Source organism: Macrobrachium rosenbergii, chromosome 42 (genome assembly GCF_040412425.1).
Source record: "Macrobrachium rosenbergii isolate ZJJX-2024 chromosome 42, ASM4041242v1, whole genome shotgun sequence".
Taxonomy (NCBI): Eukaryota; Metazoa; Arthropoda; class Malacostraca; order Decapoda; family Palaemonidae; genus Macrobrachium; species Macrobrachium rosenbergii.
Window position 1 is genome coordinate 40,972,733 of NC_089782.1, and position 10,493 is coordinate 40,983,225.

General features: G+C 38.4%; 1 long non-coding RNA gene across 1 annotated transcript; it reads right to left on the bottom strand.

Moving 5' to 3' along the window:
* Nucleotides 1-2,152: 2,152 nt before the first annotated feature.
* LOC136828327 (uncharacterized) lies at nt 2,153-6,851 on the bottom strand. Its single transcript, XR_010850004.1, has 2 exons — nt 6,523-6,851; nt 2,153-5,023 (listed from the first exon to the last, which is right to left on the bottom strand). It is a non-coding gene; the product is annotated as an uncharacterized lncRNA (long non-coding RNA).
* Between the last annotated feature and the right edge of the window lie 3,642 nt (nt 6,852-10,493).

Consider the following 10,493-nt stretch of genomic DNA (forward strand, 5'->3'; position numbering starts at 1 on the left):
GAACGCAAATTTATCTTGACACACCACAACAGAAAATTACGCAATCTAATAGTACCTTCACAAACTGCGGTGGAATTAATGTGGAGACAGTCAAGAACTAAATTGCTATACTTCAAGGTTCAGTAATATGATTGGCATGCTGGCCACAACTTTCACATTAAGAAATTTTTATAAAAGTTTCTAAAAAGAGTAAGCACACTGGAATAAATTATGCCAATCCACCATTTTTTACATAAGTCTACAATTTTGGGCACTTGCCTAAAACCATCATTACAGTCCCATCAAATGTTAAGAAAACCAAAACTAAGGTACAGAATTAGGTAAACCAACAGGGTTAATATTCGAGGCTTTATTTTAACAAATTCAACATGTCATCCTTTGATCTGTTGCAATTACAATACAGTACAACTGCATCTTCAACCATCAGGCCCCCAACTGAAGACAAAGATTATTCACACTCATACTTACAATGTACTATATTACACCATTTCACATACTGTCTAAGTCTAGTAAGGGAGACATCTAGGCTACCCACCCTAATAGCCAAATCAGAAAAGAATTTCAAATTCATTACACTGAGTACCAGAAACTGTTGAGATGAATCAACTTATGTTTAGACGTCACTAAAACACACCTTCTTTATATGTTTAAAATGGATGGTACTAAGCTCTTAGATTACAACACTACAATCATTCCTAGGATGTCTGAAGATGTCGCTTTAACACTTACAATTAAACAGTAATGGCTAAGCTAGTTGACTCCCTACTTCAGCTCTGTAATTAAATCTTCGTTTAATTATGTTCCAACAAACTAATCTGAGCAGCATTCCTGTACTTTAAGTCTGCTAAATAAAAATCTTATGACAGTACAGTACACTGGATTAAAGAAACGTACAACTTGAGCTCATGATAAAACTATTTTTAAAAGGAGTTTTATATGTGTCAATGTCACAAAGAATTGAAGCCAAAACTCATTAGCAAAGGTTATTTGTAAGCCCTAATAATTATTCCTTCTAACATCTGAAATCATCTTCGCACACATTAAAACATCCAGACAGAAAAAGGTTCTGTAATAAGACCAAGTTTTCTCACGTATTAAGTTTAAGCAAAAAATACTGCGCTTATTCGTAGGACCTAGTCATGAAAAAGGCACTAAATACAACGGGTGTTTAATAAACCAAAATAACCCTTCAAAAAACTAGGTATGAAAAAATTCATAAAATAACCATGCCACCCTACACAACCTAATGTTGAAGGACTATAAATATTCTGAAATTTACAATTTAATCTGTTCTCAATTTAACACGGTCCTTGGCTACTTAGTACTCGTTGAACCGACTTTAATTCAATTGACTTCAAACTCCTACTTTACAAATCTTCACAAATAGCTGGAAAAGTACACTCAATGACTAAACGATCAGTGAAATTTTCAAGAACGTAATCTAATTTTTTTTTTTTTGTAGCGAATTCCTTATTTGTTTTAGTTTAGTGTCACTGCAATATACTAAGTATCAAGAATGGGTTACACTGAATGCAAATTTTATGTATCCATCATAGTTTAAAACTTAATGCATGTGTGTACGAGTGTTTCAGTTCTTAACTATCAATAAATATGAAAGATTCACTCGGGGCATTAAACCGGGCAACGCTGTTTAGACCCTAGCGATCATTTAACCAAGCAATTATCGATCATTTAACCAAGCACACAATTGCCGATATAAGTCAAGAGCTCTATTTTTAACCCCAGACGAGGTGCCAGTGTTATGATTTGTCTTTCCAAATACCAAAACTTCAATAGTAAGAGTAAACAAGTGAAAAATACGTCGAAGTTTCTTCGGCGCAATCGAGTTTTCTGTACAGCGTGTAATTCTGTATGAAACTCAGCCACGGCCCGGTGGTGACCTGTGTTGTTGGCACCTATAGCGGTGCCAGACACAGGATCATGGGCAACTTTAACCTTAAGATAAAAACTATGGAGGCTAGAAGGCTGAAATTTGACAAGTTTGATGACGGGAGGGTGGGGACGGACAGTCACAGCCATCTCAATAGTTTTCTTTTTAACAGACAAATTAAACTTTATTCTTACAAACAACATAATTCAAACAACATAATTCTTAACTACAACAAAACCGTAGTCTTAACTGGGGCAAATGGAAATGTAAAACTAGGTAAACTGAGCACCGAATATCACAATTTCCGAGAAGGCACCTCTTGGAAGCCTACACATCTAAAAATCATGCACGAACTGCAAATATCCAAGACTTTGGTAAGTATATATGCAGAACCTTATGGAAAATCAGCGCAAGTTGAATATTCATTAAGATATTCCTGAACTCAAATTGTTTCAAGATAAGCTGTTATGGTTCCTTGAGAAGTTTATGTGAAAAGTAAAGCAATCTGCTTTTGTGGACATAGGAATTTAATGGAAAAGTCCCGAGAAAAACCAGTAGATACTTCAAACAATGTTATCACAAAAGACAAAAAAAAGCTACCCAAGCATAATGCTTTATTTCCCGAGGTTGTGAGTAATCATCCTTATAAAATTGGAGTAATGTAAATCTACTCAAAATACGTAAAGAAACAGAACAAGGTGCATCATGTTAGGCCCAAGCTTTGATGCTCTAAATTATGTTCCTAAAATGTTCATCTTAAGTTGAAGTTGGCTTACTGTCAGCACCAGACCTTGCTCTATCTAAAATAGACAATACATCCAGCTGAAAATATTCAGTGCTTTGGATTAAGGTTTAAAACGGAATATAAAAAAATGAACACAAAACAGATTAAAGTAGGGTAGATCTTCGAACTCAAGTGTATAAAAACCAATTAGTTCAAGGCATCTCAGGGGAACTGGTACCCTTACTTTGCACTGTCACAGGATACTAGGCAGAGATCTTGCTAAGTCGAGGTTATAATGCATTTGAGAATCAGGTGGATGAACTAAAAAAATCCATAGGGAATCAAAATGCCAACTACTATATATATTTGCCATGCTTATGTCAAATTCAGATTTCACAGATCGGAGACTGACATTCCCAATAATGGGACTGCTTCCGAACTGGACACCATGGCAGACCAAAACTATCTTTAACATACACGACTGTTCTAAACGATGCATACCTTGAAATTATGCCCAAATCAACCAAAGGATGTTTGCGAAATACCTCAAAAGCAGGAACACTTAGCCGAAAAAATAGCCAGAAACAGAACTATAAACCCTAAGCTATACACCGCACGTGAACGTTTTACACTCATTTTCATCCTTACCCCATAGCCCACAGTTTGTGAATATATTAGGTGGTTTGCTTCATTGGCATCTTACAATAAGAATTATGAACTTCAGAAATAATTATGAACTCTAGAGACAACGGGATGGGGCAGTCTGCGGTTTCAGTAATTTTTTCTGTAAAGTTCTTACGTTGCACTTAGCTCCAGTGCTAACAAGAGGTGTATTCAGAGGTAAAAAACCTTATGCAAACTTAAAACTAGGAAACAAAAAATAGCAAGAACTTCAAGCTAAGTAATTCCAAGAGAAATTTCAAAATGTCACTCAAAAACCATTATATATAAAGTAAATGTTCAATAAACTTTGTACTAAAGAACAAAACTGCAAACCAGTGATTTTCTGGCAGTATAACCATAGACCAGTCTTAATATAGCTTACGAAGAACATTCAAACCAATAACTATTTCTGTACCTGGCTCTTAAATGGAACTCTACCCATCTGCATCCATACCTCTAAGTACCTGCATATTAAGTAATCTAAACAATAAAACAAGGAGGCTACATCGTATCCATCACCTTGCAGATTATATAACTTCCATCAGCCCATGTAACATTATAAATGAATAAAAAAAAGAATTATCGCGCCTCTACAGGAAATCTGATTAGAAAATAGGTTCAAGGCAAAACTCGAGCACAACCACCACTGTGGTGCTGCATCCCTAATACGTCAAAAGTTCAAAACCAGAAAAGTTAAGGGTAGGAAGCACTACCTGTTACACCCTTCTCAGAACCCAGCAGGAATCACGAGCTAAAACATGTACTGTAAAACAAGATCAAAGGATAACTTGAATCTTAAAAAATTTAAAGTCTTTACTTTTAGACATTTGACATATCATGAACCACTCCCAGATTCTTCCAAAATACAAACTTCTACGTAAAACTGTGATACAAAGATCGACACTGCAAATGTATCAACACTGTTCCAGAGCCATTTGTCTTACCAAACGTTAACATCTTACTGGAACCAAGTCATTTTTTGCCGGCAATGCCGCCGGAAATTCAAATTTTTACTTTTAGTATATCAAACAATTTTGGTAAAAAGTCACGGTTTCCCGTCTATCAGTAAAAATGCACTAAATTTATGGTTATCAAGACATTAGTTGGTCTTAGTCTTAAAAATTAATTTTTCACTGGACTTGCATCTTAAATAAAGTTACAAAATGAATGACTGACCTCAAATTTTTCGATTTTTCTATGATTAAGTAAACTTAAATAGATTATGGCTGTCTTTAAAATTTTTAAGTGCGGTCAGCACGCTCTAAAATTAACATTTCTGGAGATTGCTGGTGGTTACTTTTTCCCAATAAGTGGCATATTTCATTTACATTTAGCGTCTGATGTATAAAAAAATACAAGGTATTTATTAAAACCTGCAGACTATTTATGTTGACCTCGCGAGTTAATTGTATTTTTGACTTCAAATAACACTTACCAGGTAAATCTGACAACTAAACTGGTCAATCATAAAAGATAACCTTTGATAAGAAGTTAGGCAACAGCCACAGCATGATGTCTGTGACAGCAATCACTTGGCTTGCTGTGAACCCAAGCAACTCAACACTTCCACTTGAACTCCATAACAAAAGTCTGGTTCCTCAGCAGCAACGCAAATTCCCAAATCTGGAAAACAATTTAAACTGGAGGTCCCTTTCTGTCTCTTGAACAGCAGATCCAAACGCCTTCTGTTGAGCATAATCTTCAATCCTCAAACTTTTCCATTTGGAGCACTTGTACTGTTGTACCTGTTGAATAAACAAAAACATTAACAGTGCTGAAAACATTGTTGTATTAAAATAAATGCCCAAATTCCCATCTATCCCTATGGTAAATTGACTGAAAATAATTTTTAATTGTAAACGTTACATTTAAATGAAGTGTATAGCTCAGTGTTAAAAGCATGAAGTACTGGCTTTTAGTACAGATTAAATTTTTATGAAATTGTAGTGTTAATTAATCCTAACAGAGTACTGAATATGATCATTTTCAGACGAACATATACAACGATTAAATTACCGAATTCTTTTTCAACAAATTCGTCTACCTGAGTCTCGTAAGTTTTTTTTTTTTTTTTTTTTTTTTGCTTACACTAATGAAAATTTCATTTGCCATTCCATAAATAAAGATACATATAATACATAATAGCGTCACTCTATAAATAGACAATGGGGAAAAAATAATGGCTCTCGAAATTTTTTGGTATTTACTGTAATCTATCAAAAGCACTAGGGCAATCTGACGTCCAAAAACCTTTACTCTACACGACAAACTAAATCAAGGCAACAGAGTTTGGACCATTATCTTCAGTGAGTAAAAAGCCACACTTAAATTCAATGTATTAAAAAAGTTATTTAAAATCATGCTTAAACTCAATGCAATATAAAACTACAGGTTTTTAAAGTGTAATGTGAAAATTTAACATTTTGTGGCATCTAAAGCTAAAAACAGTCTTACCTTGTTTTGTCATTAATACGAAACAAAAAAATTACTCAAGTCACTTCTATAGCTGTGCAAAAAATCATGCAGCCTATTCGCAAATCATGCAGCCTATTCGCAAACTTGTAAGAGTCGAAAATAATTTTTCCCTTTAATCGAAATGTTCATTACTTAAATTTAGTTTGCTTGAACCACCTAATAGGAAAAATCAGTTCAATTTCGTATGCTTAAGGTCAAAATGTGACAAAGCTCAACTTAAAATGGAGGTAGTACATTCTCTCAAAGAAATTCAAATAATTTGGTCACTCAAGTTTAGCTATTTAATCAAGATCCATTTATTCTTGTTAAAAGCAGTACCTATGATACCTTAATGGAATAAAAATATAGACAAACTCACGAAACTGATTATAGAGAAGCCAGCTGACCAAGCAACAACAGAGGTTAACTTACATATAACCGATTTATGAAACTATTGACGTCAAAATTGACTGCTAAAAAAAAAAAAAAAAAATAAAATAAATAAAAAAAAAATAATCATGATATTAGGCTATTAAGCCAAACATTGGACTACTTTCAGCTATTCAAACTTTGGTACAGTTTAGGGGAACTGGAGTGGTTGGACAGCAAGGAGGAAATCCCCAAAAATGAGAAAGTAAAAGGAACTTGCGGAGATACCAAGATAAACAAACCATTGGTGCACAAAGTAAATTTCAAGTAGTATGACAATGCGATGGAAGGAAGAGTGAACACATGTATAGTTTAAAGGCTTAGTAGAGGCTTCAAGCCAAGTACTGGACACTGAGCACACCTTTTGTAATCCCTACAGTACGCCGCGCAAGGTGGGTAGATAACTGTTGAATTGTTATTTTTCCCTTACCGTAAACCAATTCAAACTTAATTATGTCAGTATTTGACTAGTTAGGTGTTAATATAAGAACGAAAAATCATCGAAATTTCAATATTCTCTAAGTAATCATGTATGGCCGGGTTCACAAGAAGTGAAGACTTACTTTCGTAAAGCATTTATCACCACAGTGTTTCAAGCTCGAAGTATTTTTTAAACTTCATTTGCCATTAAAATTTCAATATTTAGTCTATGAACTGAAGGCATATAGTGTAACTTGAAAACATGTTATTGCCTCCCCACACGCGAAAAAAATTTGTTTAAAGATCAATTTAAAATACTAACTTATAACCTCAAAACCCACGAAAACTGCTACAATGTAAAATTTTATTTTAAAAATTGTCTGCCGTCTCATTATAACACTGCCACCTTTACTTCAGGTTCACCTAAAGCTTCCTTAACCATAGTCCAGGTTAACTGGATTGAGAGATAACTCAAGCCAACTGGTGGCTAACGACATCACAGCTTTACCTTTTAAAAACCTGGAACTCTGTAGTTCACGGTAAGTCGATCAGCCGCATTTTCCGAAGAGACTTTTCACAACTTCGTGGGGGGAGGTCAACCACATCTTCAAGGTCAACCACATCTTATTTGGGGAGGTCAACCACACCTTCGTGGGGAGGTCAACCACATCTTCGTGGGGGGTCAGGTCAACCATCTTCGTGGGGGGGAGGTCAGCTTTACCCACATCTTCGTAAAAAACCACATCTTCGTGGGGGAGGTCAACATCTTCTGGGGGAGGTCAACCACATCTTCGTGGGGAGGTCAACCACATCTTCGTGGGGGAGGTCAACCACATCTATCAACCACATCTTCGTGGGGAGGTCAACCACATCTTCGTGGGGGAGGTCAACCACATCTTCGTGGGGGAGGTCAACCACATCTTCGTGGGGGGGGAGGTCAACCACATCTTCGTGGGGGGGAGGTCAACCACATCTTCGTGGGGGAGGTCAACCACATCTTCGTGGGGAGGTCAACCACATCTTCGTGGGGGGAGGTCAACCACATCTTCGTGGGGGAGGTCAACCACATCTTCGTGGGGAGGTCAACCACATCTTCGGGGGAGGTCAACCACATCTTCGTGGGGGAGGTCAACCACATCTTCGTGGGGGAGGTCAACCACATCTTCGTCAGGTCAACCACATCTTCGTGGGGGAGGTCAACCACATCTTCGTGGGGGAGGTCAACCACATCTTCGTGGGGGAGGTCAACCACATCTTCAACCATCTTCGTGGGGAGGTCAACCACATCTTCGTGGGGAGGTCAACCACATCTTCGTGGGGGAGGTCAACCACATCTTCGTGGGGGGGAGGTCAACCACATCTTCGTGGGGGGAGGTCAACCACATCTTCGTGGGGGGAGGTCAACCACATCTTCGTGGGGGGAGGTCAACCACATCTTCGTGGGGAGGTCAACCACATCTTCGTGGGGAGGTCAACCACATCTTCGTGGGGAGGTCAACCACATCTTCGTGGGGGAGGTCAACCACATCTTCGTGGGGGAGGTCAACCACATCTTCGTGGGGAGGTCAACCACATCTTCGTGGGGGGAGGTCAACCACATCTTCGTGGGGAGGTCAACCACATCTTTGTGGGGAGGTCAACCACATCTTCGTGGGGGAGGTCAACCACATCTTCGTGGGGGAGGTCAACCACATCTTCGTGGGGGGAAGGTCAACCACATCTTCGTGGGGGAGGTCAACCACATCTTCGTGGGGGAGGTCAACCACATCTTCGTGAGGTCAACCACATCTTCGAGGTCAACCACATCTTCGTGGAGGTCAACCACATCTTCGTGGGGAGGTCAACCACATCTTCGTGGGGAGGTCAACCACATCTTCGTGGGGGAGGTCAACCACATCTTCGTGGGGGAGGTCAACCACATCTTCGGGGGAGGTCAACCACATCTTCGTGAGGTCAACCACATCTTCGTGGGGGAGGTCAACCACATCTTCGTGGGGAGGTCAACCACATCTTCGTGGGGGAGGTCAACCACATCTTCGTGGGGAGGTCAACCACATCTTCGTGGGGGAGGTCAACCACATCTTCGGGGGAGGTCAACCACATCTTCGTGGCGGGAGGTCAACCACATCTTCGTGGGGAGAGGTCAACCACATCTTTGTGGGGGACAGCCATGTCAATTTCAGGGTCTGGAACAAAATTTGTATAAATTCAATTTGCGTTTAAGATACTGAATACACCAACATATTGCTGGCAAAATTTTTCACACCCTTCTCATAAATTGAAGTACAAACAATGGATTTCAAAATGCCATAGTGCGAACATTTGGTTGGCGTAACAGGTCTGTTCAAATTTCATCAGTTCAGAGTTCATGACATTCTCAGTGAAACTGTTGAGATTTACCCAATACTAGTTTTTGTAAAATTTACCCATCTTATGCTTTTAAAAAACTGCAATTAGTCAACACTAAGATCTTTAACAGTTTTGTTCATTAACAATACCTTACCTATACGACTACTGGGTAACGTTTCGAATCAATACTGCGACTTAATTTTCATCGAAATTTGCCAAGTGACCTATTTTCATTGCAATTTAACCAACAGACCTATTTTCATCGAGATTTAATTAATCGAGTGACCTCTTTGATGCACATGAAAACTAAAGAAATCTATTGTCAGACTACCACTTTATTTCCACCAATATCTCTTCCAGTTACCTTCCTTCGACTAAACTAGAACAACGAAGTTTTAGCCTTCTACGACCATTTGTAAATAACCGCAAAATGGAAATGGTTACCCAAGTCAAAACTGCATCACTCAAGCCTCAACATTTATGTTCTAAAAAGAAATGTATTCAAATAATTATCTAAGACAGACTAGAATGTTTAGGGGAAATCTATATAGCAGATTATGAAGTTGATCCTAAGTCAAATTTTACCTTCCCGAAGTCAACACTAACAAACCGAAGTCCAGTAATGGAATAAGAAGTGACAGCTCTTTGCCCTTTATTCCAATCTCCTTGATGTTCTCTCGTTCGGAAGAACACGCAATAACAGACGAGGCCAAAAAACTCAGCTCTATTTTTCAACAGTAGTAGCGTTGAAGGCCTGTACAATATTACTTTCAGACTTGACTCGTAGCCGAGGTGGCTGACTGACAATATAACACCGCGAAGTCAGGATTTAGATAATGAACAGACACATGGTTGGAATGTCCGCCTGCCAAGAACTAGTGAGGTCACTCAAGCTGGAGGGAGTGGGTGTATGGAGAAAAAGGCGCCAGTAACAAAGGTATATAAAAAAATACAAAACGGCCGAGGAAGCAAAATTAATCCAAAATGTTTTTATGTTAGGAGAAACAATGGAGGTATGAACAAGAACATGTATTAAGTCTACGTTAGTTCACTTCCCGTTGGAAGGAGTCTGAACTAATCTTTGGCGTGGCGAGAAGCTAGCTCAAAACTCAAGACCATAGATTAAGCAGATTATAAAATTCTAGTTACGGTTAAACCTGACAATCTTAGAATTTGGAAGAATGCTACCAACGAATTAGAGTAAAGGCTCAAGCTTACGATTAGTTTAGGGGAGATACTACAACACTTAAAACACCCAACTTTTAAAAGCGATGGTTTTATGGAGATCTGAGGCTGGTCAACAGAAGTGTACCGACCACCATTTTTGAGTTGATTACGTTAGGAAATGAGAACATCAAGAGGTCTGGCGCTAAGTGCCAGGCAGTGTATGGAAAAATACAGGCTTAGCAGTGATTAAGGGCTCATACATGTAGCAAGTAAAATGGGCTAGTCCATGCTGTCACCACCGTCCAACATCAAATACTAGCAAAGAAAATTTCACACTCCTACGTGTTCAGTGCACAGCTTTGCTGTCGTAAAACTGATTGGCATTATTGCCAACTA